The sequence below is a fragment of the Populus trichocarpa genome, chromosome 15, assembly GCF_000002775.5.
Source record: "Populus trichocarpa isolate Nisqually-1 chromosome 15, P.trichocarpa_v4.1, whole genome shotgun sequence".
Taxonomy (NCBI): Eukaryota; Viridiplantae; Streptophyta; class Magnoliopsida; order Malpighiales; family Salicaceae; genus Populus; species Populus trichocarpa.
The window spans coordinates 1,030,151-1,045,873 of record NC_037299.2 but is presented as its reverse complement, the minus strand read 5'-3'; the positions used below and the strand labels follow the sequence as shown (position 1 = coordinate 1,045,873).

Here is a 15,723-nt window from a genome sequence, read left to right as displayed (position 1 = left end):
CGGTAGAGGAGAAGCCACATACACAGAAAAAAAAAGAGAGCAAAAGATGAGAGATTGAATCTGCAGTAAAATGCAAAATGAGAAACTGAAAAACTGAAATTACTATTTGAATCCAGGTAAAAGACACACTCCGAGCTCTTTTGTTTGTTAATTAAGGTTATGTTTGTTTTTTGAAAAGTGATTTTTGAAAAATTATTTTTTAAATTTTTCTGTGTTTGTTTGTCAGTAGAAAAGTTGGTCAACGGAAAACACTTTCCAGTCAAAGGAAAATTTGACTTGGTTTTCAGAAAAGTATTTTCCTGGAAATTTTGGGCGGAAAACATTTTCCGGAAGTTGTGAAAAATTTAGAAATGTCATATTATTTGCTAATTATATCAAATTTGATCCTCAAACTTTTGATTGCTATATATATTTTGTTTTGAATATTTATTTTTCAATTTTATCTCTTAAAATTTAATTTTTATATTAAGTTTGTTCCTCATTTTTATAATTGTTATTTGCTTTTTTCTTATAAATTTTTTATTGAAATTTTTTATCTTTTAAATTTGGTCCTCATTCTTTTAATTGTTACTTATTTTATTTGAAATAATTTATGAAATGTTAATTATTATTATTTTAATTTCTTCATCTTTCATTTTTTTTTTAGATTTGATCTCTATTATTTTGATTATTATTTATTTTATTTGAGATAATTTATGAAATTATATTTTTTTTCAATTTCATTCTCATTCAACCTTTTAATTTGTAAGATTTGTTCCTCATTATTTTAATAAACTTGAGAAAAATAAAACATTAATAAATTATTTTCCAGCTCATTTTCCATGACATCACTGAACACTGGAAAATATTTTTCAACTTATTTTTCATTATACAACCAAACATAAAAAAATAATTTATTTTTTTGAAATTTATTTTTTAAAATTTACTTTTAAAAAAAAATTACATTTAAGTAAACAAACAAGTCTAACTAGTGTTTGAGGCTGTTGGCCTGCCAAGCACTTGGCCGCTGCTTTTGCCGCCCGCTTGACGGGCGGAGCGCTTGTTATCCTGACTGTTCTCTCTGCTGGGGCCCACTATTGCTCGAGCCATAAGCTATGGCAGCTCCAGCTCGCAACCACGGGACGGGGCCCCGCCATGCGAGGCCAGAATGGGCTCAGCGGTCAGCCCCCATTCGAATTATTTTAGGGGGTCTTTCGCTTTTGCCAGATCTAAAGAGATACTACGAGTCCTCCGTCCCAGATTCTATCGCCGCGGCCATCTGGTTCACGGGTACTACCAAAAAGTCTCATGCTTACGTTACTGTTATTGATGGTTTAATTATCCTGGACCACGAAGACCCCGGTGCTTCAGGTTTCCATTCCCATCATCATATGACGGTAAATCTCTTCGTGCTCCGCCATAAGAACTTGGAGTCCGTATCATAGGTGGCGCAGCCATAGCATGAATCAATGGTCTATAGGTGGAAAATGTAGGGAAAAGAATCTAAAAATCATGGTTTGAATCGTCAACGCAAATGTGTAGGAGCCTAATTTCCCTTCAAGTGCAAAAGAAATCTTGAGTTGCTTAAGAAAGGGCTGCTAGCAGGGGAAGGGTTTATCAACGAATCATTCCCGATAAACCCTCTCTTCGCTCCTCCTCCTCCTCCTCCCCCGTTCACAGATGAATGCGGCGGCGGTGCTGGGAGCTCACGGTGGAGAGACGTACATGGGAATCTATTGCACTTTCCAGCTCTCTCCGGTGGTGACAGACCATCTGATTCTGCTGGTGGTGATGCTGATTTAACGTGTTGTTCACTGATTGGCCACCTCCTAGCCTGTGAAAAACTCGCTTGTTTGTGATGGTGCTGCTGCCTCTGTTGTAGTCTTTCTCCGTCGCGGCACCCTTCTCTCATTTTTCTTCTGCCTGCTCGGTGCATCCTCTCCTCTGTCATCTGTCAGCTTGGTTTAGAAAAAGAAAGGGGAGAACTGAACATGGAGTAAAAATAAAAACAAAAGAAACCATGGCCTCTCGCGAGAAGAAAATATTAGAAATGGAACTTGAATCAATGTTTGAGACACAGTAAACTGCCTCACAATCACACTGCTTGACACGTACAAATTGAAAATTTATTTTACTTTTATAATAACAAAAGTTGACAGCACCGAAATATAGAAACAGTGGTAACATGTAGACAACGTTACAAGAAAGAACAAGCACAGCAACAGCATAGCTAGGTTTGAACATTTTCTTTCTGTTAAATACAAATACCAAAAACAAGCCCTGTTTGAGAAGTCTTTAGGCTGAGGTAGTCATGCCGAGCCATAAGCAGACTACTCTTATTAGCCCTAATGCACGGAAGCGAAGCTATATTATGGTTGCATATCCGAAAACAGCACCAAATATCCTGATTTCTTTCTCAGCCCGAATCTCGTAAGCATGCGTTTTGGCGCCAGCTTCGTTTTTCTCCCTTAAGAACGTGACCTTGTCACCAACTTTAAGGTTCTTGCTAGCAACAAAAGCGAGCCAACCCTTTGAAATAACTGGTTTTGGATGTCCTTTCTTGCGAATTGAGCATCTGAAGGCCCAAACACGGCCACTTCCATCTACAGCTTGAAAATCTACAGCATGACCACCACCATTAAAAGATGGAAGAGAGCTGAGAAACCCGGTCGGCACTGAGAGTCTCTTTTTAATATCAGTCTTCCTGAGTGCCTTTGAGAATCTCGCCATTTATCAAGACCAAGTGAGTGTTCAAAGGAACACTTGGAGAGGACTGAGATTTTGTGTGCTGTGTGCCTTGTGTATACTTAGCATGTATTTATAATGCATGGCGATGGCGAACCTCTGTCGTTAAGTCACGAGAAATCAAGAATATGCGTGTGTTTGGTGGGGTAGTATTTTTTTTTTTGTTTCTTTTTTCTCATAGTTTTCGACTCAAGTCGGCGGTGTGTCCATATATTTTGGAAATTCAAGTGCTTGGTGGGATTCTTAAATTTAGTATATTACAAAAACGTGTTTTTATTTCATTTTTGAGTATAATGTTGACAGAATATAGCGTTGGTGTTATGGAATATTCCGGTAGTGTTAAATTGTCACTTACAAAGTCCTCAGACAGCCACTTGTGTTCTCAGGATGCATAAAGTCTTGAGGACAGGGTCATGAATGGCCGGGACAGGCGCGTGAAGAGCAATCACCATTCTTGATCTCATGAATGACTGGAACATGGGCGTAAATTTAGCTATTTAGACTGTGGCCCAGATGCTACACTCTTGATGCTTTGTTGTTGTTTAGGCCTATTTCTAAATGGCAATAAATTAGCTCAGAACGACAACTACTCCTTGTTGCCGTTTGAGTCGGGGCTCAAATGGCAACACATCAGAGTTTAATATATCAAAAATTACTTTTTAAATTTTTTTTTATGTTTATTTGATATTAGAAAAATTAGTTAATAAAAAATACTTTCCGATCAATAAAATAATAATTTCCTCTTAACGGAAAATTTAACTTAATTTTCAAGAAAATGTTTTCCTTTTATTTTGGGCAGAAAACACTTTTCTGAAATTATAAAAAATTTAAAAATATCATATTATTTGCTGATTATATCAAATTTGGTCTACAAACTTTTGATTGCTATATATTTTATTTGAATCTTTTTTTTTTAATTTACCCCTTAAAATTTGATTTAATTTGATTTTTATATTAACTTTGGTCCTTATTTTTATGATTGTTATTTACTTTTCTCTTATTATTTTTTAAATTGAAATTTTTTATTTATCAAATTTGGTCCTCATTCTTTTGATTGTTACTTATTTTATTTAAAATAATTTATAAAATTGTAATTATTATTATTATTTTAATTTCATCATCTTTCAATTTTTTTATCTATTAGATTTGATTTCTATTATTTTGATTATTATTTATTTTATTTGAGATAATTTATTAAATTAGATTTTTTTTAATTCCATTCTCATTCAACTTTTTAATTTGTAAGATTTGTTCTTTATTATTTTAATAAACATGAAAAAAAAATATTAATAAGCTATTTTCCAGTTCATTTTTCATAACATAACCAAACACTTGAAAGTGTTTTCCAACTTACTTTCCATGACACTACCAAACATCAGAAAATAATTTACTTTCTCGGAATTCACTTTTCAAGAAAATACTTTTCAAAAAAACTATTTTCCTGCAAATAAACAGAGCCTTAGTAAAAAAACAGATTATGACGATCTATTATACACTCCTTGTTGCCACGTTGGCAACATATATCAAAGTTTTGAAAACATTAATTTCACCAAACTAATATATATTTTTAGTCCTTATTATATTACAACATTAACATAGCAAATAAACTAATATGTTTTGTTCATTAAATCTAATTGGAAAAGAAGTCACTATTATTTTTGTAATTATCATGAATGGTACCAATGAAAAATAATGTCGATATTTCTCTCGATATTCACTGATAAAATTGTTTCATGTAACAAATAAATATTACATATAGAATTACTAATAAAATGTGATCATCACTTATTTATGCTGGTGTATCCATTAATAATACGTAAAATATAACTTGATAAACAGATAAAAATCAGGTTAACCATATCTACACGCCATTGCAACCGAGAATATATAAATGAACAGTAGTGCGTCGTCGGCTATTAATTGAGTTCAAGCCAACAATGTCCGCACTAAGAGTCTCTTATTAATATCAGTCTTCCTAAGAACCTTTGAGAATCTCGCCATAAAGGAACACTTAGAGAGGACTGAGATTTTTCAAGACCAATTGAGTGACCAAAGGAACACTGTCACGGTGTTTAAATATATTTGGAAATTCAAGTGCTTGGTGGGGTTCTTAGTTATAGCCCCGTTTGCTAATGTAGTCCAAGAAGATAGCTGAAATTAAAAAAATATATTTTAAATTAATTTTTATATATTTTTAAATTTTTTTAATGTATTAATATTAAAAATAAAATTTTAAAAATAAAAATATATTATTTAATATACTTAAAAAAATATTTTAAAAAACAATTATTATCTCCACGTAAACAACTTCTTAGTATATTATATTATTAAATTACAATTCGAATACAAGTTTAAAAAATAATGTGCATGACTTTTTAACTTTTCATCAAAAGAAAAGTTATTATAAATTATAATAGTGTTTTATAGTGTTTTTTTTCTTTTTTTTATTCATCCTTAGATAGAAGTGTGTTTTTGTTTTAATTTTTACTAGTGGTTTTGATACAACTCCCACTGTTTAATATTTTTATCACAGGTTTATTCTCAGCATCGAGAAAATCTCCAGTGAACGAATATAATTTTAATTGTATTACTATTTGTTGTGCAACTCTAGCTCTTTTTATTTTTATAACTGATTTGCTGCTCAATCTCTGAAAAACTTTTTTTATTAATATAAATGTACGAGTGAGTTTATATATTTTTTAATTAATTTTACAAGTTTTAAAATTAATAATTATATAAATCTTTAATAAACTTAAAAGAACATAAATATATTATCTTTAAAAAAATTAAAAACCTAACTAATTAAACTAGTGATATTGGCTCTTGGCTCTTGGAAGTTATCTATTAGTAATACTTCACTTGGCTCTTGGGTTTTATAAGAAGTCAGAACGCATTTTCTCTGGAAAAAAAAAATAAACAATAAGGAAAGTACGTGATATGTCGGCCACGTCAAAAGCCTACCAACGCCTATACGGGGGAGGCTAGTTCGGGGGTCCACTCCAAACAGGGGCGGCGAGATTTTCCCGGGGTCCACTTGTTCTTCCACGGCATAGCTCAGTCATTCAATCATGGATGGGTCAGGAGATTCTTTACTGTGTCGTCTTTAAGTTTAATATAAGACGATGTTTGTCATTGTTAGGACAGCTGAAGTGAAGACAAACTTTGAAGAATTTTGTGAAACCTTTTCTTTTATCATTTCTGTATTTAAAGATTCTCAAGCCACTCCTGTGAGCAAGGTACTTCTGTATTCAAAGATTCTCAAGCCACTCCTGTGAGTGAGGTACTGAGAATTGAAATAACTATTTATGCATGACTATATTTAATATAAATTATTTATATTTATTTTTTAATATTTTGAAGAAAAAATTTAAATATTAATAAATTATTTTTTAATAAGTATGTCAAATACTAGAAAATATTTTCCAACTTATTTTTTATTATACTATCAAATATAAAATAATTCACTTTATAATTATTTATTTTTTACTACAAATAATTGTTAAACTCTTTCAAATTTGCTTATCCAAATAAATAAACAAATTGATGCATTCATGGGCTATATATAATATATAATATATGATAATCTAAGTCAGGTGCCCATCGCAGTTGAAATGAATTAACAAAATGGAGTGAAACATCACTTCATTTTAAAACGATGATTCCATTTTTCAAGTTGTTGGTAATAAAATAATCTGTCATATGATTTTGTTTCAATAAGAGTATCAAGGGGATCCGGAAGGAGATTTCTCATATTGTTAATTCATTTCGCTTTGTGCTGGCCACTTGAGTCGACGGTCGTTGTCCGAAAACACATGGGTAGCGGCTTAAGTCGGGCACACGGCACGAAATAAAAAAAACATGTTTGAGTGTCCAGACATGGTTGTATGGAATTGACTCTGAATCAAAGGCTTGAGATACGACACGTGATCATTTCGTTCTTTATTTGTGAGATGATATCTCAAATAACCCAAGCTTTATTCCTTTCTTTTGGGTTTACAACATACGTAGCGTTACGAGGCTGAGCGATTGGAAACTTGAACCCTAGCTCACTACCATTATCCCACCTCGTGAGCAAATAATAATCTTTCGTGTTTCAATTATAAGGGATGTAGTTTAATTAACTAGTCAGGTTCTGAGTTTGTTTTCTATAAATCACCAGTTCGAGTACTATAAATTTCAGGGTCACTGAAGGTTTACATGGTCATTAACTTTAGGATCTTATTGAGCTTGGTTAAAAGATTTTAGCCTCGTATTATTATCTTTCACTGGGCTGAGATGCCTAGTAACCTCGACTCATGTACATGATTGATATGGATAAGTTCACTCCAATACCCTATACGCAATCCCATGTAAAATATTAAAAAATATATATATAGTTTATATAATAAAAAGATAAAAAGTTAATAATAATCTCGTAAAGCACTAAAGTTTCTAGAGTTGAGAGGAACTGGGTGAAGTTGGCTTTTGATTTAAGCCACACGCGCACTTGCTCAACTAGACATGTGTCTCGAGTTCTTTTTACGGTTTATAAATAATTATTTTTTATCAACATATTTTAGGTTTGGTTTGGATTTTCTGTAAAATAATTTTTTTTATATAAATAATTATTTTTTGTCAACTTTTTTTTCATGTATTTATGAATAAAAAGTTTGAACAACTTCTTCTTTGACCTAAATCACTTCTATTTATACAAAAAAAAAAATTATATATTTTAAAGTAAAAAATTATTACTGTAATTTTATTTTATAGCCGATAATTGAGTTACAATATAAAATTGTTAATTTATTGTTTATATGAACAATTATTAATAACAATTGTTTTAGCGATATTATCAAGTGGTGTTCATTAAATCTTTTGGAATCTTATTGTAAAAGAAGTCTCGATAGATATCGATATTATTTTTATAATTATCATGAATGCTAGCTATAATTTTTACCTATTTATAAGGAGATAAAGAAGGGGACAATACATGCATGTGCGTAGAGAGCGATCGTCATCCATGATCTCACATCCATCATGTTGTGACGACATGGAATAAATTTTTAAAAGTTTTTTATTTTTATTTTTATTTTTTTGTGAGCAAAATTAAACAGAGGCTATTGACCAGCTTGTTGTTGCTTGACCTACTTCCATGGAAGGGCCGTACAATATTGTATTTTGTGAGAAATGAGATATTCTTGTTTTTTAAAAATATTTTTGAAAAGATTTAAATGTTTTTAATTTTTTTTAAATTAATTTTTTTTTATGTTTTTAGATCATTTTGATACGCTCATGTCAAAAATAATTTTAAAAAAATAAAAAAAATATTATTTTTAATACATTTCTAAGTGTAAAACACTTTTAAAAGCAACCGCAACCACATTCCCCAATAGCTACTAACCCTAACAGCCACTAATATTAATGAAAAGATACAACTTGTCCAATAGAAATATGTGAGGTATAATAGATTTAAAAAAATCTAATATTTTGAGAGTAACTATCCCTTTAAATGCAATTTTTTTTCATTGAAATTTAATTTATGAAAAATTATTTTATTAGAAAAACTTAACAAATTATTTATGCTTTTCAAGGTTAAGAGTCAAAGTTACTATTCAAAATAACCTTGTAGATTTATAAGTGAGTGTTTAGAATTCAATAGTTTTTTTTTTATGGGTTTCAAAAATATTTTGTTACTTGAAAAGATATTTTTAGTGTTTTTCAATGATTTTAATGTATTAATATAAAAAAATTATATTTTTTTAATATATTATTTTTAAAAAAATATTACTCACGAAAATACAAATCCACTAAATGTTAATTCACTTAGTTTTGACCGGGGCCACTTGACTGGATTGTCACTCTCCAAAATCCACGAGTATAAGGGGCCATGAATCTATTCATGAAAGAAAGCAAAATCTATATATACATACATTGAACAGTCTAGCTCAGTTTGTCAATAAATTATTTAGATCCTAAGGTGCATATTTTAGATTTAACTAGTCTACAACAAAGATTGAAAACGTTATTGGGCTTAGTTAAATTGGATAATTGATCCAACACAAACATTAGAGACATCAATTTGAAACACCAGTGCTCAAATCAACAGCACATTATAATTCAATCACAGTCATAAATTTCAATGTCTACTGAAAATATTAGCTAAAATACTACTCCCTCCTCCAAGAGAACGACGACGAATCATTCCCGCTAAACCCTCTCTTCGTTCCTCCTCCGCCCCCGTTCACAGACGCATGAGGCGGCGATGCTGGAAGTTCACGGTGGACGACAGACGGACATGGGAATGTATTGCACTTTCCAGCTCTCCAGTGGTGACAGACCTTCGGATTCTGCTGGTAGTGATGCTGATTTAACATGTCGTTCACTGATTGGCCACCTCCTAATCGGTGAGAAACTCGCTTGTTGGTGATGGTGCTAGCTGTTGCCTCCGTTGTAGTCTTTCTCCGTTGCGGCACCCCTCTCTCATTTTTCTTCTGCCTGCTCGGTGCATCCTCTCCTCTGTCATCTGTCGGCTTGGCTTAGAAAAAGGAAGGGGAGAACTGAACATGGAGTTATAAAAAACGAACAAAAGAAATCATGCCCTCTCGCGAAAAGAAAATGTTAGAAATGGAACTTGAATCACTGTTTGAGACACAGTAAAATGCCTCACAGTCACACTGTTTGACACGAACAAATTGAGAATTTATTTTACTTCGATAATAGCACAAGTTGACAACACCGAAATATAGAAGCAGCAGTAACATGTAGACAACGTAACAAGAAGACTCAGAACAACATCATGGCTAGGTTTGAGCTTTTTTTTTTTGGTTAAATACTAATACAAAAAACAAGCCCTGTTTGAGAAGTCTTTAGGCTGAGGTAGTCATTCCGAGCCATAAGCAGACGGAGCTATATTATGGGTGCATATCCGAAAACAGCACCAAATATCTTGATTTCTTTCTCAGCCCGAATCTCGTAAGCATGTGTTTTGGCGCCAGCGTCGTTTTTCTTCTTTAAAAAGTGTACCTTGTCACCAACTTTAAGGTTCTTGCTAGCAACAAAAGCGAGCCAACCCTTTGAAATAACTGGTTTTGGATGTCCTTTCATGCGAATTGAGCATCTGAAGGTCCAAACACGGCCACTTCCATCTACAGTTTGAAAATCTACAGCATGACCACCAGCATTAAAAGATGGAAGAGAGCTGAGAAACCCGGTCGGCACTGAGAGTCTCTTTTTAATATCAGTCTTCCTAAGCACCTTTGAGAATCTCGCCATTTATCAAGACCAAGTGACCAAAGGAGCACTTAGAGAGGACTGTGATTTTGTGTGCCGTGTGCCTCGTGTATACTTTAGCTTCTTATTTATAATGGTGCGGCTTAGATGCAAGGTTATTTGGATGGGTAGTTTTCTTTTTCTTATTTCGATTAAGGTCATCGTAACGGCGGTGTTTGCAACTATTTTGGAAATTCAATTGCTTGGTGAAGCTTTTAAATTTCTTCAATAACATTGACAGAATATTCCGTTGGTTTATGGAATATTCTGGTAGCACTTAAGACGGCCACTTGTTTGCTCGATCGGGATGCATAAAGTCCTTAGGACAGGGTCATGAACGATTGGGTATGTGCAATCATTTTATTGGAAAAATCTTAAATTTTAAATTAATATTTTTTAAAAATTATTTATATTACTTTAATATATTGATATTAAAAATAATTTTTTAAAAAAATATTATCTTAAAAAAATTTAAAGTTTTGTGTTTCTTCATTTTTTTCCCTATGAAGTCTCATGCTGCTTTTCTTCAAAAGATTGTGTTATTGTGCTGATATAAAAGGAAATATCACAACATGAATAAATCATTACCTTTCCATCGAGTTTTATGTTTCTGTGGACAGGTGCAATCGTCATCCATGATCTCACATCCATCATGTAGTCACGACATGGAATAATGTTTTTTAAGGTTTTCTATTTTTATGTTTTTGTGAGCAATATTAAACAGAAGCTATGTTTTGCTTGACCTGCTTCCATGGAAGCGCCACAATATTGTATTTTAAAATGTGTTTGAAAAAAATTAAATTTTTTTATTTTTTGTTTTAAATTAATATTTTTAGATTATTTTGATGCGTTGATGTTAAAAATAATTTTTTTAAAATAAAAAAATATTATTTTAATATATTTCAGAGTAAAAAACATTTTCAAAACATAACCACAATCACATTCCTAAACAGGCTCAACTAGATATACAATGAAAAGATAAAACTTGTCGGATAGAAATATGTGAGATAAAATAGATTTAAAAAAAATATAATATTTTAAGAGTAACTATCCCTTTAAATGCATTTTTCTCATTGAAATTTAATCTATGAAAAATTATTTCATCACAAAAACTTGACAAATTAATTATGTTTTTCAAGGTTAAGAGCATAGTTTTGAAATCCGGTCCGGGCCGGCGGGTCGTCCCTAGACCCGGCCAACCCGAGGCTAGAATTGGGTCGGGTTGAAGAAAAAATAGGGAAAGGAAAAACCCGGCGTGACCCGGTAAGACCCGGTCAAAAACTCGTTTGCAATCCGTTGACTTTTGTTTTTTTACTAAAACGACGTCGTTTTGATTTTAAAAACAAATTGACCTGGGCGACCCGATCAAAACCCGGAATCCGGGTCTTGGACTGGGCCAGCCACTTGGCCGGGTCTGAAAATTAACTATGGTTAAGAGTCAAAGTTACTATTCAAAATAACCACGTAGATTTATAAGTGAGTATTTAGAAATACAGTAGTTTTTTTTAATATGTTTTTTTTAAATATTTTGTTATTTGAAAAGATATTTTTAATGTTTTTTAATGATTTTAATTTATTAATATTAATGGAGTTCGAGCCAATAATGTCAAGAGTCTCCTTTTAATATCAATCTTCCTAAGTACCTTTGATAATCTCGCCATTAATTATCAAAGACCAATTGAACAAAAGAAACACTTGGAGAGGACTCAGATTTTGTGTGCTGTGCCCCTCGTGTATACTTACCATTTTTATAAAAACAATTATATTTTTTAAATACATGTAAAACACAAAAATAAAAAAAAATATTTTTAATATTATTCTTCTAAATACCTTTGATAATCTCGTCATTTTTCAAGACCAATTGAAAGGTCACTGTCACGGTGTTTACATATATTTTGAAAATTCAAGTGCTTGGTGGGGTTCGTAGATTTAGCCCCGTTTGCTAGTGCAGTCCAAGAAGATAGCTGAAATTTTAAAAAACAATATTTAAAATTAATTTTTTTATATTTTTAAATTGTTTTAATATATTAATGTTAAAAATAAATTTTCAAGCTGTGTTTTTTTATTTATAAATTTTTAAATTTTCAATATTTAAAAAAATTATTATAAATTATAATAGTATTTCATCGTGTGTTTTTTTTCTTTTTTTTTATTCATCCTTCTATAGAAATGTGTTTTAATTTGTTTTAATTTTTACTAGTGGTTTTGATAAAACCCCCCACTGTTTAATATTTTTGTCACAGGTTACGGAGAAAATCTCCAGTGAACAAATATAATTTTAATTGTAATTTTTGCTACTATTTGTGGTGCAACTCTAGCTCTTTTTATTTTTATAACTGATTTGCTGCGCAGTCTCCTGCAAGTTATTTATTAATAAAACTTCCCTTGGTTCTTGACTCTTGGGCTTCATAAAAAAAGTCAGAACGCATTTTCTCTGGAAAAAAAAAAAAACGAAAGGAACAAAAAGGAAAGTACGTGATTTGTCGGCCACGTCAAAACCCTACCAACGCCGAAACGAGGAGGCGAGACTTTCCTGGTTCGGGGGTCCACTCCAAACAGGGGCGGCTAGATTTTCCCGGGGTCCACTTGTTCTTCCACGGCATGCCGAGTTCCTCCACGGCAGAGCTCAGTCATTCAATCATGGGTGGGTCAGGAGATTCTTTATGGTGTCGTCTTTAAGTTAATGTAAGACGGTGTTTGTCATTGTTAGGACCCCTGAAGTTTAATATAAGACGGTGTTTGTCATTGTTAGGACCTCTGTATGTTATGGGTGCATATCCGAGAACATCACCAAATATCTTGATTTCTTTCCCAGCTCGAATCTCGTAAGCATGTGTTTTGGCGCCTGCTTCGTTTTTCTCCTTTAAAAACTGGACCTTGTCACCACCTTTAAGGCTCTTGCTAGCAACAAAAGCGAGCCAGCCCTTTGAAATAACTGGTTTTGGATGTCCTTTCTTCCGAATTGAGCATCTGAAGGCCCAAACACGGCCACTTCCATCTACAGCTTGAAAATCTACAGCATGACCACCAGCATTAAAAGATGGAAGAGAGCTGAGAAACCCGGTCGGCACTGAGAGTCTCTTCTTAATATCAGTCTTCCTCAGCCCCTTTGAGAATCTCGCCATTTATCAAGACCGAGTGACTGACCAAAGGAACAGTTGGAGAGGATTAAGATTTTGAGTGCTGTGTGCGTCGAGCATAATGAGCATATATTTATAATGCTGGCGATGGCGAACATCCGTAATTAGGTAAGATAAAGCAAGACCATTGGATTTTTTATTTTTATTATCCGAGTGTTTTTTTATTTTTCTACTTGAGCGTTACACTTTTCATTTTTATTTAAGCATATAGTTTTTGTTTTTATTATTAGGCGAGTGGTCATATATATTTTAAAGAGTTTATTAATTAAGTGTTTCTAATTTTAAAAGCTAAAAAATATTCATTTAGTATTTTTACGTAGATTATATTTGAGAAAATTAAGAATTAAAACAACAAAGTGTTTAGTGGTGAGACCACAATAGTATTATCAAGCTAGATGTGTTTTCTCACTGTAAATTGAATCCATCCCTTGGAGCATGCAATTAGTCTGAACAAAATGAAGCTGAATTGTATTAATAAGTCATATAAAAAAATATTCCTGTTGTTTTCTTATAGTAAAGCGCTAACGAGCATCAGTAGAATATTCCTGTTGTTTTCTTATAGTAAAGCGCTAACTAGCACCAGACTTCTCTTAGTAGAATATTCTCATGACATGAATGGTTGGGACAGTTATTTTTGTAACCAACTCCTTTCAAGTACAAGCACACAGAAACCATATTTGGAACATATGCAAGCACTTAAGCAAAGCTATTTTAAGCATGTGGCCCCTGGTTTGGGATAACAGAATGCTTCAGCCTGGGCATGTCCAGTAAAAATAATTAAATTCCAATCTTAAATAGATCTCCCCACTAACCAAGACGGTAAAATAGACAATATCTAGTTTAGAAATATAGATATGGTGTCTCCAATAACAAAAACAACTACTTTGTTTACAATGTTTTATCAGACACGTGCCCTAATGCAGAAGAAAAATATTACCTTTGATGAGAATGTTAGCCGTGAACTGGATGCTGAAGTCTGCAGAATTTGTGGACCATGGTGAACGGTAAAGTTCAGTAACAGAGTATTGAAAAGGCCAAAAGGAAACAAAAAGATGATGACATGCCTGGATATTCTCTTCAAGTAAGTTGTTTTCCAAACTGGAGGCATAGTCACACAACCTCTTTACTCCTTGGGTCGTCAAATCCTAAACATATATCAAAATCAATAACAGTTACCACAGGTGCAATTAATAATATTTTCTGTTAGCACTGCATATGATGTTGGTATAAAATCAAAATTTATAACAGTAACCACAGGTAGAATAAATAACTGATAGCACTGTGTATGATGTTGATATGATAATTACCACACGTAGCGCAACAAACAGTGTAGTGCATGCTCAATCAAATATTCACAGCAAGAAAAAAAGAAAAACTTGGACTGCTACAGAAACAGAGCATCACAGGTTAACCAGTTGCTAGTCTATCTAGATTTCAACAGCATCCATACACTCCTGTAACACTTAAAATTTATAAAAGTAGAGCACCACAAGTTAAAAAGTTGAACCAGAACGATAGCAAGTTATAACATCATGAAACACCTCTGTGAAAGTGAAGAAATTGAACTGATGCATAATTTCCATCAATCACTCTCTTCCAGACACATGAATTGCCAACATTTTTCCAATTGCCTAAAATCACTCAATTTGTGAACCGTAACCCTAAAAATTAAATTGGGGGTTTTCATAAATTTTCAATTAAACATGCATAATTATGTTATAGATCATGGTAAAAACATTTCATAACCCTTATATTATCGAATTAATAGCATAAAACCATTATTCAAAGTATCGATAAAAAAAAATTAGTACCTGTGTTCTTGAGTTATAGGTGAACGAGATGAATCTACAAGACAGAATAACACCTGAGATTGGAAAATTTAGATTAAAACGTTTTAGGGTAAGTTAGATTTCAACAGAGAGAAATATAAATCCTAAATTAATTACCTGAATTAATGAAGAAAATACTGCAAAACCCACCCCATTTACAGAGAGAAGGGGTAAATCAGGATGTTCGTTGGTGATTATGCTGGGTCTGGTTCGATGGTGCCATGGGTCTGTGATTTTGGTGGTTTACAGATAAAGATTGAAACTGTTAAGATGAAGGAGAAGAAGATGAAGAAAAAAAATTAGTGATGTTGAAGATGAATGAGAAGAAGATGAAAAGTTTGGGACAAATGAAAATCAAATCGATGAAGAGAGGGTGATTTTTCTACAGCTAAGTGTGTTATTAGGGACGAAGAAGATGGGAAGGTAATTAATTTTCAGCTGCTGGTTTTGGGGACGAAGAAGATGGGAAGGTAATTAATTTTTGTTGTTCTTTTACGTTTCTAGGGGGGAGGGGGGGTTCAGCTGCTGGTTTTGGGGACGAAGAAGATGGGAAGGTAATTAATTTTTGTTGTTCTTTTATGTTTCTAGGGGGGGAGGTGTCCTGTAGGTGTAAAAATATTAGACGGTTGAGATTTTTTTTTATCAAAAGTAATCAACGGTTTGTATCATTTTAGTTTTATATTAAAATTTAAATAATTATTTTTTCAATTAGCAACGGATTATCCGTTGCAAACTTTACGTTGTCTTTAGCAACGGATTTTCCGTTGCTAAATTCTGTTGCT

General features: G+C 32.7%; 1 long non-coding RNA gene across 1 annotated transcript; it reads right to left on the bottom strand.

Annotated features, from left to right (window-relative positions):
* Positions 1-13,796: 13,796 nt before the first annotated feature.
* LOC127904335 (uncharacterized) lies at positions 13,797-15,493 on the bottom strand. Its single transcript, XR_008057376.1, has 3 exons — positions 15,059-15,493; positions 14,924-14,976; positions 13,797-14,257 (listed from the first exon to the last, which is right to left on the bottom strand). It is a non-coding gene; the product is annotated as an uncharacterized LOC127904335 (long non-coding RNA).
* Between the last annotated feature and the right edge of the window lie 230 nt (positions 15,494-15,723).